This window comes from Prionailurus viverrinus, chromosome X, assembly GCF_022837055.1.
Source record: "Prionailurus viverrinus isolate Anna chromosome X, UM_Priviv_1.0, whole genome shotgun sequence".
In the NCBI taxonomy this organism is placed as follows: Eukaryota; Metazoa; Chordata; class Mammalia; order Carnivora; family Felidae; genus Prionailurus; species Prionailurus viverrinus.
Genome location: NC_062579.1, coordinates 34229329 through 34256867, shown reverse-complemented (window position 1 = coordinate 34256867; position 27539 = coordinate 34229329). Strand labels below are relative to the sequence as shown.

General features: G+C 41.7%; 1 long non-coding RNA gene across 1 annotated transcript; it reads left to right on the top strand.

The window, feature by feature from the left end:
- Positions 1-342: 342 nt before the first annotated feature.
- On the top strand, positions 343-9599 carry LOC125157557 (uncharacterized). Its single transcript, XR_007149008.1, has 3 exons — positions 343-1759; positions 3455-3599; positions 9111-9599. It is a non-coding gene; the product is annotated as an uncharacterized LOC125157557 (long non-coding RNA).
- The last annotated feature ends 17940 nt before the right edge of the window (positions 9600-27539 follow it).

The following is a 27539-nucleotide window of genomic DNA, read 5'->3' as shown; positions in this document are numbered from 1 at the left end:
TAAGAGAAATACGATGCAGAATTAAAGAGATTGTTGTTTTCTTAATATGAGTAAAATTCACATTTCTGAACATTGTAACATCTAATCTATTATAAAATCTCCCCATTGGGGCGCCCAGGTGGCTCAGGTGATTAAGCATCCGACTTTGGCTCAGGTCATGATCTCGCGGTTCGTGAGTTTGAGCCCCACATCAGGCTCTCTGCTGTCAGCACAAAGCCCACTTGGGATCCTCTGTCCCGGTCTTGCTCTGTCCCTCCGTACATGCACTCTCTCTCTCTCCCCAAAATAAATAAATTTTAAAAAATCTCCCCATTAAACTACCACTTAAATAGTGACTGTAATTCTATCATTTATTCAGGAAATCCTGTACTACCGATGTTTTGGATGGAAATACAATCAATATCATTATCTTCAAGACATCAGACATAAAGAACACAGAGGTTCCTTACAGTTGTAGTCTGGGAAATGGATCATGTCCCTTGCTGGCCATTATATTTGTACCTTGCTCCTGTGTCCGTGTAGCTTTCACCTAAAGGAAAACTGAGGAGAACAATTTCACAGGACTTAAAAATTTATAATAGAGCATTTCTTGGCTAAGACAGCGTTTCATGTGTACAGAGCTTAACACAATGCTTGACACCTAATAAAAGTTTAACTAAATTAAGGGAACAACATGGGCTTTTGAGTCATGACTAGGATTCAAAGCTGGGTGGATTCTCCTGTCCCTCATTAGACAGGGGTTAAGTCATTTACCCTTGTCGAGATGGAGCTTCATCATCTATAAAATGGAGGAAATAATACCTATCTTACAGGATTCTTATGAGCATCGTTCAGAAGATTCTTGGGAAAAATTCTACTTCAGAAGCTTCAAGCCCCTGACCCCTGTCATGGATGCATTAGTCTTCTGTCTCTCAAGAAAAAGAAAAGGTGGAAATAAAAGATCGTGTCTATTAGCTCTTCTTAAATTAGTCCAACAAAATTCGAAGTGCTCCTTTCTCAGAAAGATAAATTTCATGCTGTTGGAACAAATGGAACATATAATGCTTGCTAAGTCTCTGGCGGGTGTCTGTCTAAAGCTTGATGTTCAACGTTGGTTCTAAAGAACAGGGAAGTACCTTCCCATTGATCCACCTCAATAAGGCCATGGAGTATGGGTTGAATTTCACAACAGTCATTTCTGCCCTAGAAGAAATTAGAAAAAGGGGCATGAGTCCTTTGAAACAAATGTCCACTATGAGGGTGAAACTTCCTATTTCCATCCACCCACTCCACTCCTACCCCATAATAAAAATGGGAGGGTAGCAATCTGCTTAGATATGTGAAAACTAGGGGAAATCTTCCATGCAAAAGGCTGAAACCAGTCAGGGTCAGAGCTGCTGCTGTGTAATATTGCTCTGAATAGATAAAAAAAAAAAGACAGTAAAAAACAGCCATTACCTATCACCTCAATTTTTATCTTCAAATGGCCACCTCTTTGCTTATCTTAAAAATCAGTCCAGACTTCCAGTTCCAGACAAGATTGCATAGACCCCTTTCGCCCTGTTCCTCCCCATTAAGCACAACTATAAACCCTGGAAATTAGGAAAGAAACAGAAAAATGAGAAGTTGGGAAGATGGTAAGAAGATGAACTCTTTTGAGACCCTAAGACTAAAAGAACAACCTAGCAGCACAGTGTCTTATGTGCTCCCACCTGATAGAAGAAGACAACTCAGACCCAGCCTTTCCCTACTCCTGACCTAGCAACAGAAGGCAGCCCAGGTAGGTTCATTTCTTCCTCAGATTGAATGGGAGTCCATCTGACAACATCATGCAAGACATCACTCACAAGAGGGACCAATAGGGAGCCTCACCGACAATAAGCAATCAGGAGAAGTGCTCTCCATCTAGGTCGTGCCTTAGACACCCCTACCCCACCGAGAGATAACTGAGGCAGATGGGTAGAAACAGCAAAAGGGAACTCCACTACAGCAAGAGGCCCCATCCAGAAAGCTTCTTTGTCCCCCCTGGAATTGAAACTCTCTTCCCTCATCCAGAGGGACCTTGCGATTGCACTCTTAGGCATTTATTCTAGAGAAATGTTCACACAACAACCTATACACAAATGTCAATAGTTTTTTTTTTGTTGTTGTTTATTTATTTATTTTGGAGGGGGAGTGTGAGTGGGGGAGGAGCAGAGAGAAGTGAGAGAAATCCTTCACCTCCAGTGTGGAGCTTGCGGGGCTCGAACCCATGAACTGTGAGATCATGACCTGAGCTGAAACCAAGAGTCAGATGCTTAACCAACTGAGCCACCCAGGTGCCCCAATAGTGGTTTTAATTTTTGATAGGCAAAGACTGGAATCAGCCTAGATATCCTTCAACAGGATGGCTAAGTGACTGTGATTCATATACACATGGACTACCACTCAGAAATAGGAAGCAATGAACTGTTGATACATACCACAATTTGAATGAATGTCCAGAACGACCCTGAGTGAAAAAGGCAATCCTGAAAGGTTATATACCACATGATTTCATTAAGATAATATTTTTGAAATGGGAAAATTTTAAAATGGAGGTCAGATTCATTGTTGCCAAGGATTTGGGATAGGGAAGGAGCTGAACATGCTATAAAGGAGAACCCAGCGTGTCCTTGTGTTGATGGAGCTGTTTGCTCAGAGTCTTGACTGCAGTGGAGGGTACAAACCTTGGTGTATGGTGAAATTGAATAGAATGAATTGCATGCACACACTTTTTCATTCCCACTTCAAATCATGGAAACTTATCAAATTGTCCTCCTCCCAGAATGCAATAAAAGCAGACCGCAGAGCCTTGCACCAACTACAGCCCCATGATTTACACCCTTGTATTGGATTGACTTCCACTGTCTCTCAGGACTCTTGCACAACGAACCAGAGGCAGTACAGGTCTTACAGCTGAACAGGTCATTGTGGACTCCAAGTAGCTCTGGAGGTCACCAAGGAGCTCACAGCCAATAGAAGAAAAAGACCCATATTAGAGTATTAGTAGAATACTCTACCTTGTAGTAGAATTAGAGTAACCCGACATAAATCCTACAAAAGAGGTAAATAACCTTTGAGAAGATGTCTACAAGAAAGATTAAGGAAGTGAGCTGTGCTTTCACTCCGATGTGGAATTCAGGCCTAAATGCACCTAAAATTACAGGTTTCACCTTACACAAAGTAAACCTCAGTTTCCACATATGTAAAATGGGGATGATAAGGGAACCCACCTACCTCATGGAGTTCCTGAGAGGATTAAATGAGATTTGGTAGGCAAAGTGGGGAATGCACTATTATGGACTGAATTGTGTCCCGTCAAATTTCATATATTGAAGCCCTGACCCTCAATGTGACTATATGTGGAGACAGGGCCTTTAAAGAGGTAACTAAGATTACACGAGGTTATAAGGGTAGGGCCCTAATCGAATAGGACTGGTATCTTTTTTACAAGGGGAAGAGACACGAGGAATGTGCACACACACACGGTGAAGACCAACTTGAGGACACAGAGACAATGTGACCGTCTCAAGTCAAGGAGACCTCAGGAGAAACCAAACTGCTAATACCTTGATCTTGAACTTCCAGTCTCCAGAACGGTGAGAAATAAATTTTTGTTGTTTACGCGCCCCAAGCTGTGGTGTTTTGTTATGGCGGCCCGCGCCAACACATGCACCATCAGATGCAGAGCTGTGTGCGCCATGAATATGAGCTGTAATAATGATGTTTATTGCTAGAATTAATGTAAGTAAACTTGCAGAATTAATGTGGCAAAAGATGTGGTTCCTGCATCCTTAGAGGCCCAAGAGGTCTCTTTGGTAGGGAGGGGGCTGTGGTCAAAACGGAAGAGCATAAATTAGGAGCGGATGCCAAGAAAAGCCCAAAACAGGGAGAATGAGCAAAATGAAGCTGGGTGTGGGATTTTCTGACATGCACCCATGCAAAGAGTAGATGACCATAGAGCCACAGCGGGAGCACGGAGGAAAGACAGCCAGCTGGTGAGGCAGCCTCTCGTCAGTGGGGGATTCATCCAGGGAGGGCAGCATTGGGGTGGGGTTCTGGGTCCACAGCCAATCTAGGGCTTCCTATATGACAGCCACGAACAGGAGGACAAAAGTAGACACCTGAGTCGAAATTCCTAGAGAACGCTGAGAATCAATACTTGGAAGAGCAAGTCTAAATGTCAAGTCCAAATTGCTGGGGCAGGGGGAAAACATGAGAGACAGGGACAAGGGTCAACAGCAGGGAGAAATTGGAGAGTGCCGTAGAAAAGTGTGAACAGCCCTGAAATGTTTGCTGTTTGCTTTCATTTGTTCCTGCATGCCGCACCGTGGGTATGACTAGTCGAAAGTTACAAGGTCAGTGGGAGAGGTCCCAAGCCCATGTTTTATAGTAATAAGAGACAGCTAACACTCAAGGCATCACAATAGACCTTGAATTGAGCAAAAGGAATCACAGAAAAAGCCAGAATTCAATAGGCCTTTCAAACAAACCTGAACAAATTGACCCTAAATGATTGTTCATCACCTGGTATCTAGCAGGAACCGATATTAGAGTCAGCGAATAGGCCACCAGCCTCACCAGCACTACCTGGGCATCCCACCAGGTAACCCAGTGACATTTGTTCCCAGGATGTAGACCATTTGGGTAATGAATATGAGACGAGACTTGATTTTTATTAGTGTGGCACATTGTAAGCAATAATTGTGCTTGTAAAATAGCCACGTTTTAAATCCACTCTTGTTTCTGATGCTAATTGTTAAGGCTAACGGCCCCTTTGATGCGTTAAAGAGCGTTGTTTGATCCTTTTAGCTCTGGCTTTGGAATACATCCTGATTCATTTCTTATCACCTCCTTCAATGCTTCTCTAGTCTACGTTACCATCATTTCTTGCCTGGATCATTGCAATACTGCCCCAACTTTCTCTTTTCCTCTGACAGTCTCTTCTGCACAAAGAAGACAAGCAACCCCTTTTAAAATATAAGTCTGATGACATCACTCCTTTGCTCAGAAACCTACAGTCTTCCCATAACACATTAGTCACCTACACAAGTCCGTATCCAATTCTCTGTTGCAGGTTGGATTCCCCATCTGAGACGGAGGCTACAGGGCAAGGTATTTATTAGGGAGTGTCCTTGGGATCAGCATCTGTGCAGAGGAGGGGAACAAAGCAAGAACAGGCAGAGGAAGAAATTGAAGTTTGACATAGGCTCAACAAGAGTCTTGGCCAATGTCATGTAGAGTTCTAAAGGTGGAATGGTGTTTTAGAGTTGTCCTAAGTTAGGTCAAGATGCTGGGCCTTTAGACTCCCTCATTGATCAGTCATTGGATGCTGGCAGCCCTAGGAAGGGGCATGACCTTGGTGGAGGTGGCTCTCAGCAGCTGAGGAAGGTCTGTCCACAGTACTCTCAAAGCTGGGACAACAAGTCCATTAAAGGGGGATCTGGTCAGCACATCACAGTGCCTGACACTCTCCAGCCTCATCTCCTATCAATCTTCCCCTGGTTCATTCAGCTCCAGGTAAACTAGCCTCTTTGCCATTCCTCAAGCAGGTCAAGTACAACTGTACCTCGGGAACTTTGCTCCTGCTCTCCCTCTCCCTGAAGCACCTGTCCTACGCTTCCTCACTTTAACACTCTTCTGAAATGTAGCCACCTCAGAGAAAGAACTTCTCTAACAACTCTGTCCAAAATAGCTGATACCTAGAATATATTTCTGCTTCCTTGATGGCTTATTATCTCTCTCACTAGAATATAAGCTCCTTGAGTTGAGGATTTTATCTGTCTCATCCGTCGTTCTATCTCCAGAGCCTAGAGCAACATATGACACACAACAAGTCTTCAGTAAATGATCGTTGAATGACTACAAAAAAGAATGAACTGCTTGACATTGATTCATAACACTGACATCTGTAGGTTTCTCCTCTTATTATTTAAATGCAGATAGTGTCTTCTCTGCTCCGACACAGGCAGTTCTCCGCCCTTCCCCTCCAGCGGGCTCCCAGACTCTCCTCTCGAAAACATACAGCTTAGTTCCTGGGTCCATTTTCACAACCCACACAATTTCAAAGCTTCCTGTCTCACCACGTACCCTCCCCCACACCCTGCAAGGCTACCATTGCCACTCCCGAAATGGCAAATATTGCTACTTCCAATGAATTCTCCATGGTACCTGATCCTTACCATTACTAGCTTCTAATCAGTCTAACTAGGTCACTTGCCAGTCCTCAAGCTACAAGGGAGGCTGAGAAAACAAATATCTCTTGTTTCAGCTTCTATCGTGGGCAAATTTTCAAATCTAGCCTGGGGAGTCAGATGCCAGGCATTAAAAACAGAAACAAACAGATGTTCCCCCACCTAAGAAATAGTAAATCCTGTCACTGCCCCTTAAGAAACTTGAAATTCAGTTGATGACACAGGCCTTCACAGTTTTGTCAATCAGTCAACATTTTTAGCCTCTTCTATGCACACAAGGCATTGTGTTAAGGGCTGTGCATATTCTAAATAAGAAAAACACAGTTCTTGCCTTAAATAACTTTCTCCTAGAAGAGGAAAAATAGTGTCAAGAACAGCAGAATTCAGGGATAGAACTAACTCTTGCCCATTCTTAAATGCAATCAATATTGGATTTTTGTGTATTTTTTTTTTTGCTTTTGTTTGAGTAGTAGCTTGTGAGGCAGCCATATTTCGAACAGAATTTGATCTATTGTCAATGTCCAATAAATATTTTTAATAATGAGTGCTCTGGAGGAATAACATCCAAGAATATTCTAGCAGATGGTAAAACATTTTTGCACAGTTAATTTCTGCCAAAACAGCCCTCTATCCTACTTGAGAGCAGTGGAAAATCAAAGAGAAAATTACAGACAGCTAGACAAAGCATGAGAAATGTCTGGCCTGAGCTATGGAAGAGGCTTATTCCTTTGCCACGGTTGGATTACCTGTGTCTTGTCTTTGCTCTCATAAAGAAGGAGAAGGGAAAAAATGCATTGTATTGTCTCTTATTTAAGTTCACAGGACCATTGAGGAAAAAAGTAACAACAATCCTGTGTTTAGAGTAAATCTGTTCCTTGTTGTCAAAGGAATTTCTAACATGGTTAAGTTCCCATCAAGGAGCACTTAGACTCTATTTTAATCATCCCCGATTTACTAAAAAGACAACTGAGGCACGGAGAGTTTGAATCATTTACTACAGGCCAGAAATTCAAACTGAGTTTTCTGTTAGCCCGGTTCGTGCCTTAGATTTGTTCTAGAAAAATAGACCCTGTTCAAACACTTCTGAAGGATACTGTGGGGTGTGAGAAGATGAGAAAGGTTCCTTGCTCTGTAACTCAAACATGAGGGCAGTTGAGAGTCCACAAAGTTGTGCAGTGTTGTTCTAGTTCTATTCAACATGGGGCTGGAAGCTTCTCAGCAAGTTAGTTAGTATGGTGCAGATGAAAATAGAAAGGGCCCAGTGTTCTTCCCAGGTTATGTGTCCACTAAATACAGTAGATTAAGATGATAACATATATGTGTGTATTCATGTATGAATATGCATATGTGTGTGCATATGTGCATATATATGTGCATGCATATGCATACACCATGGTAAACAATACAGACATGGTAAACCTAATACTGTCTTACGCACCAGGAAACCTGTATTATTTCAACACTGGAAAAGAAAATGAGCCTTCTCCCATGTTAGTCCCATCATTCCTTTTCTGCTCTGAGTTGGAAGTTTCTGCGTAAAAATGGGATGTAGAGGGGTGCCTGGGTGGCTCAGTTGGTTAAGTGGCCAACTCTTGACTTCAGCTCAGGTCATGAACTCGAGGTTGGGATTCTCTCTCTCCTTCTCTCTGCCCCTCTCCCACTCTCTATCGCTCTCAAAATAAACAAACATTAAAAAAAATAAATACGTAAAAAATAAAAATAAAATAAAAATGGGATGTAGAGTGAGGGACCGACTCTTTCCTGACAGCATCCCAGCAACCCCATGACTGAGCTTAGGACTCCCTCTTCCTTTTCATATAAATCATCAACTGCTTTGTAACTGCCCCCTTCGACTCCCAACTGGGATAACTAGATGGAATAAGATTTATGTTTCTGGGGAGTTTGGGCTCAAAGTCAGCAAACCTATTATCTATGAGCACATTACCTCCTGACTTTTAAATCTAGCGTGTGGACCTCTTTCAGTTTATTCGTCCCAAAGAATGAGAATAATAGCTCATGCTCCATTCACCTGTTTGGACTATTTTATTAGAAAAAAAATATCTGAAATGTAATTTTCATTTTCAACTAAAAACGTATTACTGTTTAATCTAAGTTGCTATAGGGTGGTTGATGTGTTTCGAGACTGTAGATATTTCTGGTGACTAAAGTGCAGTGAGGACTAGGGAATCTTGCTGCCCTATTGGCACAAAGAAGTGAGAGGACACCCACACGGGTATTTCACTTGAGCCCATGTCTCCAAATGAAGGAGGGACTCATTTCAGCATTAGTTCCTCGGAGGCTCTGTGGCTCAGAATGGTTAAAACTCTCCTATATTACTGTTTCCCAAACTAAATGCTAAGCTCCTTCAAGGCAGAGGCTGTGTGTTATGCTTCTCTTCGCCCCCTGAGAATTTCTTAGCCAATATCAGCTGCCTCAAAAAGAATCAGCACACACGCGCACACACACACACACACACACACAGACACAGAATTAGCAAAAGCCATTGGAGAGGCAGATGAAAGAGCAGGAAGAACTGTATCTTATGATATATTAGTTCAGGCCTTTAACTCCTCCCCCCAATTCATGTACTTCTATTATGCAAGCCTGGACGATTTTTTGCATTAAGGCATAAATCTATGGTAAGTTAAACCTCTTAAAGTCACTTTCTTTAAAATCACACAGTTTGGGGCGTCTGAGTGGCGCAGTCGGTTAAGCGTCAGACTTCAGCCAGGTCACGATCTCACGGTCCGTGGGTTCGAGCCCCGCGTCGGGCTCTGGGCTGATGGCTCAGAGCCTGGAGCCTGCTTCCGATTCTGTGTCTCCCTCTCTCTCTGCCCCTCCCCCGTTCATGCTCTGTCTCTCTCTGTCCCAAAAATAAATAAACGTTGAAAAAAAAAATTTTTTTAAATCACACAGTTTAGGGGAATCTCGCAACATCTGATGTGGTCTTCCTCGGAAGAGAAAGGAAGTTCAACCTAGCAACGTCCGAAAAGAGCATGCTACGAACACTCAAAAGTGGCAAATGACCTAGGGGTGGAGCCATCGATGTGACAGATGTGACTGACTCTAGTCTGTTCGGCAGTGTGTCACAGGATGCTCAGTGTGCCGGGCCTCCCCCACCTTCATTTCTTTCTTTAATCATTTTCATCTCACATTTTGATGATTTTTCTCAGCCCTTTAAAAGTCTCATTGAATCCACTAATGAACGGAGCACTGAAAATGTGCTAATTTGCGAACCTGTGGTCTCATGGCCAAACTGATGCTGCCTTTTCCCAGATGACAGTCCCAGAATTGAAAGTGACCGCACACCGTGGTCCTCAGAGGACGGAAATGCGTTCATGAGTGAGAAATGAAATTGCAAGTTTATGGAGCGTCGTTTCATATCTAGACGGCCACGTTGTGCCTGGGTCTTTGGTTCAGACAATTAGCTGCATTATTGTTCTGGCAATAAATAAATAAATAAATGAGGCTATTTTGTGAAATTTTTGGTCTTTCATGGCAGGCTTTCCTTTTTCCCTGATGATGAAAAATAGCCAATGCAGAATTCATAGAACTGTCATCAGGACTTTGAGATATAGGATTTGGGAATACTCATTCATTCAATAACTGTGTACTTGGAAAGAGTAATGAAGCCTAAAACCCATTGCTTTGACATTTATTTCAGTTATCTATTGCTGTGTAGCAAACCCACCGCAGAACTTAGTAGTTTAAAAGAACATTTATTTTACGGTCTCACAACTCTGTGGCCTGGGCTGTGCACAGCCGGGGGTTCTTCTGTTAACTTCTCCCAGTGGTCACTAGGGTGGCTGAATACAGCAGGCAGATTGGCTTGGGGCCAGGCTCGGCCGGAATTCTGAGATCACTGGGCTTCTTTCTCTTTCCATGTGGTCTCTCTACATGATCTCTCCAGCAGGATAGTCAGACTTCTCTCATGATAGCCCAGGCGCCTGGCAGCACAAAACAGAAGATGCTGAGCCCTCTTAAGGCTTAAGCCCAGAACTGGCATAGCAGAAATCCACTGTATTCTTTTGACGAAAGCAGACACAGGTCCAGCCCAGATACAATGTGGGAGAAGACATGAGATATGAATACCAAAAGGTGTGGTTCATTTGGGGCTACCGATGACACAGAATAACACAACAGAAGCACCAGGATCACACACGTGCATGCACACACATGCACACACACGCACAATGTATAGGTGAATAAGTCACAGGGATAAAGAAGTCACAAAGATAAAAGGTACAGTATAGGAAATGTAGTCAATAGTATTGTAATAGCGTTGCATGGTGACAGAGGGTAGCTACACTTGGGATGAGCACAGCATAACATATAGACTTGTTGAATTACCATATTGTACACCTGAAACTAATGTAACATCGTGTGTAAACTATAATTCAATTTATTTATTTAAAAAATTGTTTTAATGTTTATTTTTTGAAGGAGAGAGAGATACAGCGTGAGTGGGGGAGGGGCAGAGAGGGAGACACAGAATCTGAAGCAGGCTCCAGGCTCTGAGCTGTCAGCACAGAGCCCAATGCGGGGCTCGAACTCACCCCACCGTGAGATCATGACCCAAGCTGAAGTCAGACGTTTAACCGACTGAGCCACCCAGGTGTCCCAATCTATAATTCAATTTAAGGAAAATTTTAAAAAGGGTGAATTTGTGGTAGGTAATTATATTTCAATAAAGCTGTTTCGAAAAATCCCCCTGGGGCGCCTGGGTGGCTCAGTTGGTTAAGCGTCTAACTCTCGGTTTCGGCTCAGGTCATGATCTTGCAGCTTCATGGGTTTGAGCCCCGCATCAGGCTCTGTGCTGGCAGTGCGGAGCCTGCTTGGGATTCTCTCCCTCTCTCTCTGCCCCTTCCTTGCTGGTGTTGTCTCTGCCTCTCTCAAAATAAATAAATAAACTTTAAAAAAAAGAAAAATTGCCCCCAAGTGTAAGCTGAGTTGGTCTGTAGACTACTTCAGATGGTTTCCAATGGCCACTGTTTAACGAATATTCCCATCTGTGACCTGCAGAGAGAATTAAGGGTCTGACATTGCCATGTTACATAAGCTCTCTGAGTCTCAGTACATTCATATGAAAAACAGGAATAATGGTGCATATCCACCTACTTCAAAGGATTATTATATTAAGAAAACATCTGTGAAATCGTATTTCAAAGTGTAAGCCACCATATAAATGTAAGTTGCTATTAGAGCAGTCAAAGGATTTCATGACTGTCATTTTGTGTCTTGTTTTGAGTCTTCTGTGATTTTTGAATTATGCTTGTAATTTTGGATGAGAATTCTTACAGCTAACTTCTAGTGAGACCAAAATATTAATTGTTCCATAGCTGTTATTATGTTTAGTTTCTTTCTTCAGCAACCAATTTGGATGATAGCTTTAAAATCACAATAGAATATTTGGTTATTATATTACCCCTGGATTGATTTTAGTGCTAAACGTTGTGTATCTTGCGATTAAATAATTTTTCATGCCATCTCCCTATTAGTGGAAGATTAAGATAATTTCCCTGCTGAAAGTATTAGGGACATGCTTATTAATTTTTGAGTTATTTATAGAGTATTCTAAATGATTATTTTGCCACTATTCAAGCCTATCCTGTTTAACAATTGCCATGAAATGTATAAATGACAGAGTTTTAGTAGGACCCAAAGTATCTAACCAGATCTTTCTCTGACAACATTTCAGCCCTCAGACTACTAAAAGCAGGAGACAAAGGGAGTGCAGAGGCGAATTTGGGTCCTTCTCCTCTGTAGTGTAGGCAGCATGAAAAATTTGACCTCCATCAGAAAGCTCTGTACCTGGGAGACCAAACAGGAGTAGCAGAAATGATGGCAGCCTCTCTCTGCGTTTCTCCTGGCAACCAGAGGTCTGTGGTTCTTGCTGGAAACATGCTAATGTGGGCCCGTTGAGATCCACTGCTGAGAAAGGCAGGCTGCCCCATTTGATGCCTCCTTCTGCTGTAGGTTTCTCTAGTGGCTCCCAGGGAAACCTTAGATCCCGACAAGCTGTATGGGTTGCTGGTGTCAGTTTTACCAGAGGGGAAACTTTTCAATGTAATGTCCTTCTTGAATTCATATTGAATTATACATGTATTTTAAACAGCAACAGCTGAAGGAGTCAAATTTCCAAAAATTATGAAGACATGGAAACATACTTCTTTGTTTTCTTTCCATCCTTCCTTCCATCCTTCCTTCCCTTCCTTTCTGCCTGTCTCTTTCTCATGGCAGATGAAGGGTGGGTAATAAGGAGAGTGGAGGAAAAAAGAAAATGAAAAAATACACATTTATATATTATTGTTCAGAAGTCCTTTACTCCAGGGGCACCTGGGTGGCTCAGTTGGTTAAGTGACGGATTTCGGCTCAGGTCGTTATCCATGGTTGTGAGATCTAGTCCCATGTTTGGCTCTTCGCTGGCAGTGTGGAGCCTGCTTAGGATTCTCTCTCTCTCCCTCTATCCCCCGCCCTTGCTCACACTCTCTCTCAAAATAAAAAATAAACTTAAAAAAAAAAAGAAGTCCTTTACTCCATAAAATCAATATACTGACTTGAGAATTTAAAATATATAAATTAGGGGCGCCTGGGTGGCTCCGTCGGTTAAGCGTCCAACTTCAGCTCAGGTCACCATCTCGCGGTCCGTGAGTTCGAGCCCCGCATCGGGCTCTGGGCTGATGGCCCAGAGCCTGGAGCCTGCTTCCGATTCTGTGTCTCCCTCTCTCTCTGCCCCTCCCCCGTTCATGCTCTGTCTCTCTCTGTCTCAAAAATAAATCTTAAAAAAAATTTTTTTTAAATAAAATAAAATATACAAATTAAACTTTATTTGCTTATAAAATTATCAAGTTTGCTACACTGAATATGAACTATGGTTTATTAATAATAATAATAACAACTTATATGACGAATGCATTTCAGGCTTTTTAATCCTTATAATGAGATGAGGAAAGTAAGAAACAGAGGCTAAGTAACTTTCCCCAGGTCTCAGCTTGTGAGTGGTAGAGACAGAATTCAAACTCCATTAATTCCAAAGCCCATGACAATGAATTTTTGAGGTGACCCCACAGGTCACAAGGAATCCAATCTCATTATTTTCTTTTTAAAAATTGGGCAAACTTTATATTCAGACAATAATCCACTGCATTTAAAATATTCTAAATTTTGTCAAGCACGGAATCTAAGACTGTTAACCATTAAGAAATCTCACGCTTTTGAGAGGCTGCTTTTTAATGTGCAAATTTTTGTGCCATGTTTCCTGGGGTTCTGTGGTGCCTCCTAAATTTGGCTAGACTGCACACTTTCTGAAAAGGAGAGAAAGAAAACCAGCCGTAATTCCCTAGATGTTGCCGTTAGAAACTTAAGTTTATTCAGCCATTCTCAGGGCTCACCGACTTCCATTGCTTTGTCCAAAATCTGCAGATTTCCTGAACTGAGGCAAGCTTTTCACCTCTTTGCCATGCTAAATTGTATCTTGATTAAATGGAAAACATGGCCAAGCATGGACAAATTTCTTCCATGTGCGGCAAGAGGCGATCACATCAAAAATGAGTGCTGGAGGTTCCAGTCCAAGTTAGTGACAGAGGAATCTCCTGAGCTCCCTTCTTCCCAGTGACGCACCAAATGTACAGCTGCACATGGGACAATTCCTTGTGAAAGAAATCCGGAAACCAGCTGACTGAATCCTACACATCGGCAAATGAGAAAAGGTTCACAGTGTCTCCCTGAGAAGCAAAAGGTGTGAACTCCACATCTAGATCTCCAGCTTTTAGGAATATCACCTAAGGGATTTGTCCCCAAAACACCTATCTCCAAAAACCAATGGCTCTTGTGTCCACAAGACTCATAGCACTATAGAAAACAATGAAAAAGTTCTTAATGGACTCTAGAGGACTCAGTGTGGCTATCCCCTTGGGGCTCAGCACAGAGGAAGCAGGCAAAACAGACATCCATATCCAGGAAGCCCACAAAGTACCAAATAAGATGTATCAAAAAAGACTCGCACCAAGGGAGCACAGTTCAAGAGGTGGAGTAGGAAGCTCCCTGAACTTACCTGCTCCCACAGGCATATCATACTGACAGCTACACATGGAACAACTCCTTCTGAAAACTACCTGAAAACAAGCTGAACAGCTCTTCCACAAGAAAAGATAAAACGACCACATCGAGATAGGGAGGAGAGGCAGACACACGCTCACGAAAAACCCCAGCGTGACAACCCACAATTGGGAGGGATCTCATAAATATGGAGCTTCTCCCTAAAGAGCAAATGTTTCGTGCCCCACATTCAGCACCTCAACCCTTGGGACTTTCACGGGAGAGACAAGCCCCCCATAAGCCTGGCTTATGCCCAGGAGACCCAAAACACTGTAAGGAATGGAGATTCCTTAAGCTTAAGCTTCTTAAAGCTTATTTATTTATTTTGAGACAAAGGGAGGGAGAGAGAAAGAGAGAGAGAGCACAGGGGAGGGGCAGAGAGAGGGAGAGAGAGAGAGAATCCCAAGCAAGCTCTGCACTGTCAGTGTAGAGCCCGATGTGGAGCTGGAACTCGAGACCATGAGGTCATGACCTGAAATGAAACCAAGAGTCGGACACTCAACCGACTGAGCCACCCAGGGACCCTGGTACCATACTGTTTTGATGACTACTGCTTTATAATATTACTTGAAGTCTGGAATTGTGATACCTCCAGTTTGGTTCTTTCTCAAGATTGCTTTGGCTATTCAGGATCTTTTGTGGTCCCATGCAAATTTTAGGATTGTTTGTTCTATTTCTGTGAAAAAATCAAAACTGGAATTTTGATAGAGATTGCACTGGATCTGTAGATGGCTTTAGGTAATATGGACATTCTAACAATATTCATTTTCCAATTCATGAGCATGGAATAGTTTTCCATTTATTTGTGTCTTCTTCAGTTTCTTTCGTCAATGTCATATAGTTTGCAGAGTGCAGGTCTTTCACCTCCTTGGTTAAATTTATTCCTACATATATAATCCTTTTCTAAAAATATTTATTTTTGAGGAAGAGAGAGAGAGAGAGAGAGAGAATGACCGGGGGAGGGACATAGAGAGATACAGAGACAAAAAATCTGAAACAGACTCTACACTGTCAGCACAGAGCCCAACTTGGGGCTCGAACTTGGGAACCATGAGGTCACGACCTGAGCTAAAGTCGGACTCATAACCAACTGAGCCACCCAGGCGCCCCAGTATTTTATCCTTATTGACACAATTGTAAATGAGATTGTTTTCCTAATTTCTCTTTCTGATGATCTAAGCAGACTAATTTATTCTGAATAGGTCCCAGTTGTTGATGACATGCCAAGACCTGTCAGTGTTCCAAAGGGAAGGATCTCAGTGAGCACCTCGTTTCAGGCTGATTGGAAGCCAGACACTCAGGCAGCATCTCTTTAAAGGATGCAAATATATACAATGTTGTGAGACCACAATCATAAACATTGCTGGCCCCCAGGCCAGGTGATGTGGAAGGGTCTCCTGGGCAACGGTAGCAAAACTCCAGGCTCTAGATGAGTGTATAAGCTCCTACCTGGAAGATACTGGTGAGCCGTGGTGAGGGGCCAACGGAAAGTGCAGAGATGATGTCCCTTAGCCCATGTGGTCCCCAGCCCCATACCATCTCTTATTGTTTCAGTCCCATGGAGCCCAGAAACTCAAGAAGAGAGAGGTACTCAAGGGTTTGCCTCCTGTGTGCACTGCACACACCCACCTGCTTTAGCTGGCCTGCAGGGGAGCACAAGGGTGGGGCATACTCACCAGCTTTAGCAGGGTTGTGGGAGGACCCGGGACAGGGCAGGCCCACCAGTGCCAGCAAGGTAGAGTGAGAACACAAGAATGGCAGCTGCCAGTGCATCCTGCCCCCAGAGCGAGCCCCAACGGGTCTCTGCCTCTCCGGCAGACACTTGAAGATTAGCAAATGAACCTTCTTCACGTATCATTTAGGTGTTCTTCAAACTGCTGCTCTTGCTCTGGGTTCCAGGGCGGGTGAGTCTGTGCATGAATCCAACATTGGAATCCCATTTCCTATATAGTCTTCTGAGTCTCCTGGACGTGAGCCCTGTCAGTTTTCAAAGCCAAACATTTTGGGGGGCTCATCTCCCTGGTATATGTCCCAAGGGTCTGGGTGCCTGATGTGGGGCACGAACCCTTGCTCTTCAGGGAGAAGCTCCATATTTGTTAGATCCTTTCCGACTGTGAGTCACCACACAAGCAGAGAGTTTTTTGTTTGTTTGTTTTTAATGAGACTGCATCTCTGCCTCTTCTTCTGTCTTGATGTGGTGGCCCTTTTATCCTTTGTTCTGGTGGAGCTGTTCAGCTACTTTTCAGAGGGAATTGTTCCATATGTAGCTGTAGACTTGGTGTGTCTGTGGGAGGAGGTGAGTTCAGGATCTTCCTACGCCACCATCTTGAACTGCCTCTCTTAGTTCTTCTGAGCAGTCGACAAGATCATATATAGAAAAACCTTACACTGAGGGCTTGGCATGATTTTCAATCCCTGAAACTTTAATGACTGAATGTTTATATAATTATTTTTTCTAGTTTAACCACCTTCACCACCTTTAATATTGGCTAGATAATATCAATCAAATCCATCTACAAGCATCTGAAAGCTTTAAATTCCTAAGATGCGCTGCATGTTTTTAAAGACAGTAAATCAAATATGTTGTTATTCCCAACTGTTTCCATATTGGTTTTCATTATCCTTCCTTGATTTTAGGTTAAAGAGCACTTGGTCTATTTTTATCCCGTCTTTTTTGGTCTCTCAATTTTATTTATATTTGAGAATCAAATTTATCCCATCCACTGACCCAAATCCAAATTAAATATTATATTGCAATTTGTTTGTTTAAGCAGATTTTTCCCCCTAAATCTCTTTAAAAAAAAGATTCTAGGTCTCCTGAAGTAATGTCATTCAATATTAAATTGATCTTTGTCAGCACTTTAGTCCTGATATCTTGGGCAAAAATGATGTGTCCTTAAATATGTATATCAGCTACATTTTGTGCATCTCAGCTCAAATAATTAGATCCATTTCCCATTAATTTTTTCAGAGTCCAAGATTATCTAGATGGAGTTTTTAGTAATGTAACCTTAATTCTTACACTTGGCAAAGTTCTCAAATGGTCCAATTTATCCTGTCATTCCCTTTCAATGTGACCTTATTAAAGCCATTATTACATTTCCCCTTAATTTCATTTAGAGGACATTTGTCCACTCTCAGCCTCTGGTTTCACACATGGACCTGTGGAGACACTTATCTTGTTACATATATGGTAATTCCAAATCTTTGGCTAGCTAAGAAATATAAGTAGAAATCGGTTGTAAAGTGGAAAGCGTTTTAAGAACCCCATGTTAAGGTGGATTCTTAGTTTTGCAGAGCAATGGTCAAGCATGTACACATATAAGCTTTACTTGACCTTGAGAACACACAGACCCAGAGGAGAACTTTGGCAATGCGCTGCTCCCCAGGACTCCCTAGACATCCCCAGCTAGATCCAGCTCTGAGAGCCTTGGCCAAACCAACAAGTCAAGACGTCCACAGATACCAGAATGAAAAACTACCCTCAGGATTTGCTCACTATCTTGTCTAGCCTTTTTCTTTTTCCACACCATGGGTGAGGCACAAATGACATATCACTGTAGCAAGGCACTTTGAACACATTCCATTTACATGAACTTTCTTTTTTTAAAATTTTTAAAAAATATTTATTTATATTTCGAGAGAGAGAGAGAGAGAGAGAGAAAGGGGGGGGAGGGGCAGAGAGAGAGGGAGACACAGAATCTGAAGCAGGTTCCAGGCTCTGAGCTGTCAGCACAGAGCCTGACGCGGGGCTTGAACTCTTGGACCGTGAGATCAGGACCTGAGCCAGAGTCAGACCCTTAACCAACTGAGCCACCAAGGCACCTCAATTTATCTAAACTTTCTTATGCTTTTGGTCCATTGCCTTTTGGAACCCATGTTTCAGACATTCCTGCCACATTCATGTCCTTCACTCCCTGCCACTTTATGTTGCACTCAACATGTATACACACACACACACACACACACACACTTGAGTGTTTCTTTGATCTTTGTTAATAATCAATTTTTACTGTGTGTTTTAGCCCCGATTCCCTAGAAATCGGAACCAATTCTACCAATGGTAGAAGCTTACACTTTAACCCTTTATTGGGGAGTATAATCCCAGGGAAGCAAGAACAACAACAAAAAAGTGAGGCAGAGAAGGAAGGAAAGCAAATACAGAGTGGTGCATTATGGGGCTGGCCACAGCCTTACAGAAAAACACAGCTTGCTCATATAGAAAGTGTCCAGAGAGGCTGTATGGAACCACTGTGTCTCAGAACAGTCTGTTGGGAGTGAAAGGGAAAGCAATGGCTTCTTCTTATCTCCAGTCCCTTATTGGTCTATAGAATATTAGCTTACCTGTACTGCTGGGCTGAGTTACCTGAGTCTTCTTGGAAAGCCCCTGGGATAACAGGTTCTCTGTGGGCCCAGTCCATAGGCCCTGCCTATGTTGCAGGCATAGTTGTCTCTCCTTGTCAGACAACACTGCATATGGAGGCTCCTCTGATTATGGCAGGAAGGGCAGCCAGGGTGTTAAAGAGCACAAGAAAAGCATGGAACTTCCTTAGAACTACTCCTAAAGTCAAGCAAAGGCAGCTATCTACACGGCGTGGTTTGAGGAAAACCAAAGAATCTTCGACCTCTACAATAGCTCCCCGATCATATTGTTCAACTAAAAAGACCACAATTTGAACCTGTCTTTTGCTTCAGGCCCTGAGAGATTCTGTTAGGATGCAAGTTATATTAGATAAGAGACATCATATTGAGCCAATAACCCAGACCGCTTTATTTGTAGAGTAGAGCTCTGGGGGAATGAACTTCAGGAAGAGTTAGGTTTTATTAGGATAAAAGGAAATGAAAGCTGGGGAAGAAATCATCCAATCCAATTCAGTACTGCCCAAGAAGGATGTATCTAGGTAAGAAACAACTAACTGAGAAGTCCAGAGCAATTGGAGGGTAGGCTGAGGCCAGAGAGCTTAGAAGTTAGATGGAAAGAAAGGATTGAATGGGAGACATTAAGGATCAACTTTCCCTACCTCACTTTTGGTCTTGGTTTGTTCAATGGTCCTTCTCCCACGAGTCGAATGACAGAGAGGTTGAACACTGGTGGGGCTCTGGCTTCAAGGCCTTACTCTGCATGTGCTCCTTTTAAACTTGATTAGCTACGGATTCCATTATGGGATCTTCTGTGCCTCGTCATATCTGCGTTACACTGGCCTCTCCTACAAACTCTGTCAAAGGCTCCATGTCCCCCACACCCACCACTCTGGACATTAGTCCTGCAAAGAAGCTAAACATCCCTCAAACATGAAATTCCTGTCAGCAGGAAATTCTCTGAAGGACTCTGTCTCGTCAATCAAGCACTCCCTTTCCTGCCTCCCAACACACACACACACACACACACACACACACACACCCTTCTTTCCGTGCAACATTTAAGAAGGATAATGATGTTATGTTGTTTGCTTACTTCTAGGAATCTTGGTGACCACAATGTGGCCAATTTACTGTTTGGGGTTGTGAAATTCAAGGTTATGTTAAATGTGAACCTTTGGTGCTATTTCTGTTGCTGTCTCTAATGGTTTTCAGATTCTTCTGTTCATAAATTCAAGTCAGGTATTTTCTTCTAAGATCCTGCCCCTGATTCACTGCACCACTCACATTTTGCATTTAGAAGACGTTTCCCTATGACACTAAGATGTTTGATGTTATTAAAATCATGCTATTGGTATTCATATCAATTATGTCTCGAGTGTTATGCTTAGTATGTCTATTAATAAAATTCGGATTTTCCTCTTTTTTTGGCTTCTGCAAAAATAATTTATAGAGACACAAATAGTAATATTAAAGCTATCAACCATAAAAGTCAATACATGTAATTTAAGAGTTGTATACATATGAATTCAGATCTTGTGTCTGCTAAATGTATATACATTAGCTGCACACTAGAAATTTGGAGTTTCAGAAGCAGCAAGCTGTCAAATAATAGAGCACTGATGTTTTGAAAATGAACTTTTCAGCAAAGCAGGAAAATTGGCAAAGCTGGGTTAGTACATGAAGTGCATATGCCTCTTTACTCCACTAAATTGTCCTTAGGTGTATCCATTAACACTGTTTCTTCGTTGAATATTTCTGTTTAAGAAAGGCTTTCATTTTACCTTTGAAGTGGGAATTTCCCAGAAAGGAGGAAAGTTTTGCTCATGATTTTGGAAGCTCCTTTGCAAATAATATTAAGCATAATCTTCAATTAAGAAGTTCACAACTATATTTATAAGATGTTTAATCATCTTGTCACTATATTTCTCAACTCCAAAATATTTTCACAGTAAAATAAGATCAACAGAGAAAAATAATTTGCTATTTCAGGAAGCGGGTCTATTAAAAGTGATCTGAATTTTGGGGCCAACTTGAGAATTCAAGTCCGATGATACGTAATATAAGTATTCCCATAACTTGCCAGCCAATGGGTACACATGTAGAGGGAGGAGAGATGTTACTTACATTGCAACACTTGTTTCTCTGATCCTTGCTATCCATGAATGACCCCTCAAAGTACAACTCAGTTATTCCTGCTAATCCCCTAAGATGTTTCATTTCAACTACGTTTTTGTTGTTGTTGTTGTTGCTGCTGCTGTTGTTTTCTGAGTCTTCTGGTTAAGTCCACTGCCCTCAACAAAACCACTTAGAAGTGGGGAAATGTCTTGCTTCTCCCGAACCGCACCATGTTTCTTCACTTGGGCAAAAGCAAGATCCCCTCCTGTTTCAATTCCTGCTACATTCCTCTCCCCTGGGGCAGGCAGAAATCCCCTTCTCCTCCAAAAGAAAATCCTAACGACAATTGATAAATGCAAATGACTTTTAGGAGCACCACGTTAGTTTATTTGTTAAAATCGAGTTTATATCAGTAGTGGCTAGGTAAATCTCACTACGTAGAAATAAAATAAAGAGTTTTTAAGGGAAATGAGAAGGTTCAATATGGGTACAAAGCGGCAGATAATCTGGCAATATTTACAAAAATTTCAAATGCACATCCCATGTGATGTAGCAACACCACTTTGAGAAATCTATAGAAGTGTTTGTATTAGAGTGTTTACTGCAGTATTGTTGGTGGAGGCAAAAAAGCTGCAAGCAAATTGAATATCCATCAATAAAGTGATAAAATAATGGTTGAATAAATTATAGTGTGTCCAATGGACAATATTCTGCAACTACTAAAATAAACAAACTAGATCTATTTTGAACTACAGGTTTCAATGACATACTGTGAAGTAAATTGCCAAGTGGTAAAGGAAGGCACGTAGTATAATCATATGTTTTATAAGACAGAAACATAGTGTGTGTGTGTATGTGTGTGTGTACATGGGAATGGAGGGAAAGAAATGGAAAGAAATGGAAGAAACTGTGGAAAGCTAATGGCATGGTATGGTATGAACACAGGTTACCTCAAAAGGTAAACACAGAAGTAGTAGGGAGATACACTAAAAATAAAATCTGTGGATCATTTCCCTGGTCATTATGATCACTTAGTCATGTGTCATTAAAATATTTCAATTAAGGCCAATGGGGAAACACTTTATGGAATAGAAGAAACAGAAAACTCACTAGAGTGATACCTTCAAGGGTAAGAAATAGATAGGACACAATTATGGCAATCAATTCATTTCCAAAAATATATACTGAGCGCTTACAATATGCTTAACGTGTTTCTCAGTACTGTGAGAAATAAGAAAGACGAGTAGGTCATGATCTTCGTTCTCAAAAACCCTGTAGATCTGCTAAAGGACAAAATGCATGCCTTATTATTATCTCAAAGGCACTGCTTTGCTCAGGAGTGACGCATGTAATATGTGTCTATTGACTAATAGAATGGAGGTGACTGGAGCTGGATGAGCTAGAAAAGACCTTGTGGGTGTAGCCAAGACTATTAATAACCCCCCTTCCCCTAGCCCTTACCACTTCAGTGCATTCCCATCCAACTTCCAGCTGCCAGGATCTGTATCCCTTGGTCCGAGAGCTTTCTCCGACCACCAGAGCCTGCTCTACCCAGAAGTGCCAACAAGTTAATACAGCTCTCAACCAAGGATGATGGCAGTTGGTGTATAAATTCTCCAGCTCCTTTGCCCCTCAAGTAGAATAACTGAGCTCCATGTTCTACACGGGCTCACATAATTCCCCACTAAGATTAGGTTTTGATTTAACACAGTGAAAACTCACTTGATAGCATACATTGGCCTTGACCATCTCTCCTTCCCTGTTTCACTTCCCCACTCCCTCACCGATGTTTTCCAGGAAACACTGCAACCAAATCCTTTTCTCAGGGTCAGTTTCCGGAAGAACCCAAACTAAGACAGTGGAGGTCAACAGACTTGCTTTAGACCTTATGGTTTTTATATTTTCATTTATTTCACAAATATGGATAGAATACCTACTTTTCCCAGTCAGGAAAACAGATACCTCTCTAGAGGTTTCAAGCAGAGAGAAATTCAATGCTTGGAGTTGGTTTAAGGGTATTGTATTAGTTTCCTATTGCTGCTGTAACAAGTTACCACAAATTTAGTGGCTTACAATAACACAAATTTATTCTCTTACAGTTCTGAAGCTCAGGAGTTTACCGTCAGTTTCATTGGGTTAAGGTCAAGGTGTCAGTTACACTTGCTCCTTCTGGAGGCTCTGAGGTTGAATTTTTTATTTCGTTTAGTAAATTTACTTACTCAATTTTTCATTTCAGCTATTGTACTTTTGACCTCCTTTGGTTCACTTGACTAATTTATCTCTTTATTGATATTCTTTATTTGCTCAGACATTATTCTCATTTCTTTCAGTTCTTTGTCCATATTTTCCTTTAGTTCTTTTAGCATATTTAAGACAGTTGATGTAAATTCTTTGTCTATTAAGTCCAAAGTATAGGCTTTCTCAGAGATGGTTTCTGTCAATTTTATTTATTCCTGTGAGTGGGCCATGCTTTCTTGTTTCTTTGTATATCTTATAATCTTCTGTTCCAAACTAGAAATTTTGAATGTTATAAAGTAGTAACTCCGGAAATCTAATTCTTGATCATTGAGGGCCTCGGTCATGTTTGCTTACTGACTTTTCCAAACTCTTTTTGCAAAGACCATGTTCCCTGTTGTGTGTGGTCATGGAAGTCTCTGTGCTGTTATTTCCTAGGTCATCCAATGATTTGCAGAGGTTTCTCTTGTTTTAATATTTAATTTTAATAATATGTGTTATGTTTAAATAGCAATGCACAAAGAAAAAATCTTCAGGGAATGTTTACACACAGTGTGACACATGCTTTAAATATGCAGAGGAGGAAAAAGGGTGATGCCAGAGATTTCTTTAAATACTTGGGGCCAAAAAGGTGGGGGGAAAACTACTTCCCAGTCTTTGTAGATTGGCTCTGTGCTGGGGCACTCCTTTAACACTAAGCCAGGTCACCTACAGCTCTGTGTTAGCCTTCACATCCTACTTGTTCAGAATCCAAAGATCATCCAGAGATGCAAGGCTAAGATCACTTAGGGTCTTTTGTCAGCATCTGTCTGCCCCTGGGCATGCATTTTGTGCTCTGCATTCCCTGGTAAATGTGGTAGCCATTCAAAAAGCCTTTATTCCCCTCAAGAATCTTCCTCCTCAGTTTTTTTTTCCTTCCCACACTTTTGGGTCTGCTTCCCCTTGCCCCACCTTCTTCCCCTTACCCCAGGCAGTTATGTGCAGTATATCTTCAAGTGTTTTTCAAGAGATGTCACTTGGAAAACTGCTGTACACCCAGAGGATGGGGGCAAACAAAAGTCTGTCTCTGCATCAGTCCCTCAGGGAAACACTGAACTGGTGAAAACACAACCAAAATATTATCAGAACAAGAACTCTATTGCTCGCCCCCACTCCCAGCACCAGCAAATCATAACAAGAACACGGGCCACTGTCCCTATAACCACCACTGAGCTGGGGAATGGGGTATGGTAGACAGGTAAGAAAAAAAATGCCATAATATATGCTTACCGAAATTTACCAGCATCCATCTTCGTTAAGCACTTCCTTGGTTGCTGCAAGATTTTGATTAGATCCCAGAGTTCCATCAAAATTGATTCTGTCAGTTTTCTCCAACTTCATGGTTGTTTCTGTGGAAGGACCAATTCTTTCAGCTTTCTAATCCACCGCTCCTGTCACATCATCTCTACAACTCTTTCTCCCAGAAATTATTCTCTCCCCCAAAGGGGGAAATACAAGATCCCATTAGTCACTGCATCCCTTTCTGGTGATGTTAATTTCTCCCATTGATCAGTAAAAAGCCCACTGGGGGTGTTTGATAGCTTAAGACTAAATTGCAAAAGTATTTATTTTTAAACTATCATGTATTTATGAACTGCTACTTATTTGTTTACCTATCTATTGTTAACTATTTTTGTTAACTGTTACTAACATTTCTTATCTAAAATAGCAGAGGAAGGGGAGACAATAATAAAAAACACAAATGTATACAAGTCAAGCAAGAAACCAAGTACACTGCATGAAATATGTTATGGCTCTTGGCTCCGTAACTGAACACTAAGCTATAGCAGAAATTGAAGTTCCTTTGTCTACTAGTTAGTCCGTGTTTTGTTTTGTTTTCTTACCCTCAGCCTTCACCTCAGCTGGTCAACTTTCTTTTTTTTAGCTGGGTGTATAATTAAAACCTTCAATGTAAGGAATCTGAATCCTAAGGGGTCCTGCATTAATTGGGTAGTGTTTGATTAACTTTCATGACTGAAAATGGAGACCTATGGAATCCCCTGAGTTCCAGTCATCATCCTCTATGCCCCCATTATATACAGTAACCCAATTTTCCCTTAATAATCAGGATTAAGCACCCTGTCTACTATAGTAACCCCCTTCCTTGCCTGTGGTAAGTTTAGCCTGAGGAACAAGATCAAGTAGCTGGTCTCAGCTTCACATTCAGTAGAACTTTCATTGTATCCTCTGGCAGACACACATTCCCCCCTTGGGAATAAATACCTCTTAGCTAGCACAGCCCAAACTTTCAAGGATTTTTAGCAAAATCTCATGAATGTATTATGAGGTGGAAAAGCAAGAGAGGCCACGCTCCATGTCACCCCTTGGTTTTGAGGCCCATTTTGGCAAAATGGTACCAGTTTTGGTCATGCGTTTAAATTGTATGTCACATCCTTGAGGACAGTTTTCCAACCTCGTAGGTACAGTCTCCCGCTGTAACAGGCACCAGAACTGCCGCGTCAGTAGGCTATTTCAGCATTCTGTGAGGCCAGCTGCTTTTTGAGTAGTGGAGCACATGGTAAGAGCAGTGAATTTTGTGACCATGAGGCCAACCCACACTTGTTTTCCCGAAAAAATTAGATATTTGATGAGAAGCAAAGTTATTTGAAATAATAGAATAATTAATTATATCGCAGGCAGGGATACCGGTCTGTATTTAGAATATATATATATATTCCTATAAGGACTAAGTGCTGCTCTTTCATCACGGTTGAATGCAACCAATCTCCCACGAAGTGGCTAGCTGGTCTTCCCTCAACTCCCTCAACACCTCAGAGCTGAGGATTATTTCTGGTGTTGGCAGACAGGCCAACTGATAGTGATGATAAGGCAAAGTTGATGCTGTTGAGCCCATGCCTAACCCCCATTCCTGCTGTCATGGTCCCTTGCACACTGAGCAATCTGCCACGATGTAGCTTGGGAAAGAAGCCAATTGACATCCACAGGATAGCTATTTGGAGTGACCAGCTTTGCCTGAGAAAGTGAGAAAATTGATCAGATTTGCATGAGCAGATGGAAAGGAAGAGATGTTAGTTTAAGCAAAAGAGTAAAGGCAGGGATAATCATAGAGTCTGGCAGAGTATGGGGAGCCCAGCCTGGCTGGAGGCAAGTATGGAGAACTTTTTGAGAAAAACACAAAGGTTAGAAAGGAAGGGCATTATAAAGTTCTACCAACAACAGCAACAACAACAACACCGTTTTGTAAGTACGTGTGGTGATGGATGTTATCTAGACTTACTGTGGTGATGGTTTCACTGTGTATACAAATAGCAAATCAGCATGTTGTACATATAAAACTAATATAATGTTATATGTCAATCATGCTTCAATTTTTAAAAATCATAAAAAATAACAGCAATGCATCATACTAGCTTACATTGTTCAAGTCCTTACTGTATATTGTGCTGAATGCTTTCTATGTATTTTATTACTTAATCTTAAAAAAAAAAAACTCCTATGGCAGAGATTCTATTTTCGATGGACTGAATGTTTCTGTCTCCCTCAAAATTCATATGTCGAGACCCTAATCCTTTGAGAGGTAATTAGATCATGAGGGTGAAGCCTTCATTAATGGAATTTCCACCCTTCTAAGAGTCCAGAAAGCTAGTTAGTACAAATATTTAGCAATCTAAGGGGAAGATGCAAGAGGGAAAAGGGCACTGACCAGAACCCAACCATGTTGGCACCCTGATCTTATACATCCAGTCTCCAGAACCATTGAGAAATGAATTTCTGCTGTAGGTCAGGTACCAAATTTACGGTATTTTCTTTTTTTAATGTTTATTTATTTTTGAGAGATAGAGAGAGACAGAGTGAGAGCAGGGGAAGGGCAGAGAGAGGGAGACACAGAATCCGAAGCAGGCTCCAGGCTCTGAGCTGTCAGCACAGAGCCCGGTGCAGGGCTTGAACTCATGGTCTGGGAGATCATGCCCTGAACTGACATTGGACGCTTAATATGGTATTTTCTCATAGCAGCCTAGACTGACTAAGACAGTCTTACTATACCCATTCTAGGGAATAGTTTCATGATAAAGTAAGAAATTAGAGATTCCCCATGGCGCTGATACACAGAAGCCCACAGATGTTGTTTACCACTGGGCAATACTGCCTTGCTATTTGGGCTGAGTAGTATGGATTCTAATGTTAGATGAAGGGGAATGATTAAGGAGATCAGAGCAAAAAGGTTTAAGAAAATCACTCTGCAATGTGCTGTGGAACAGAGTGGTTTTTCTGTCTTATAGAGAATGATAAAGGAAGGAAGGTGGAAAGAACCTGGGACCATGAAGACAGTCTCAGGCTTGAATCTCTGATCTATCCCATAATAACCTGTGACCCGCAAAATTCTTAATCTGAGGTGCCCCGGTTTCCTCATTGGTAAAATGGAGATTTAACAGTTCTTACTTAATAAGACTGTTTTAGAGAATAAACAAAGCAAGGTGTATTACACTTGGCCCTTGATGTAGAGTTGATACTCCACAAATGTGGATTCTCTTCTTT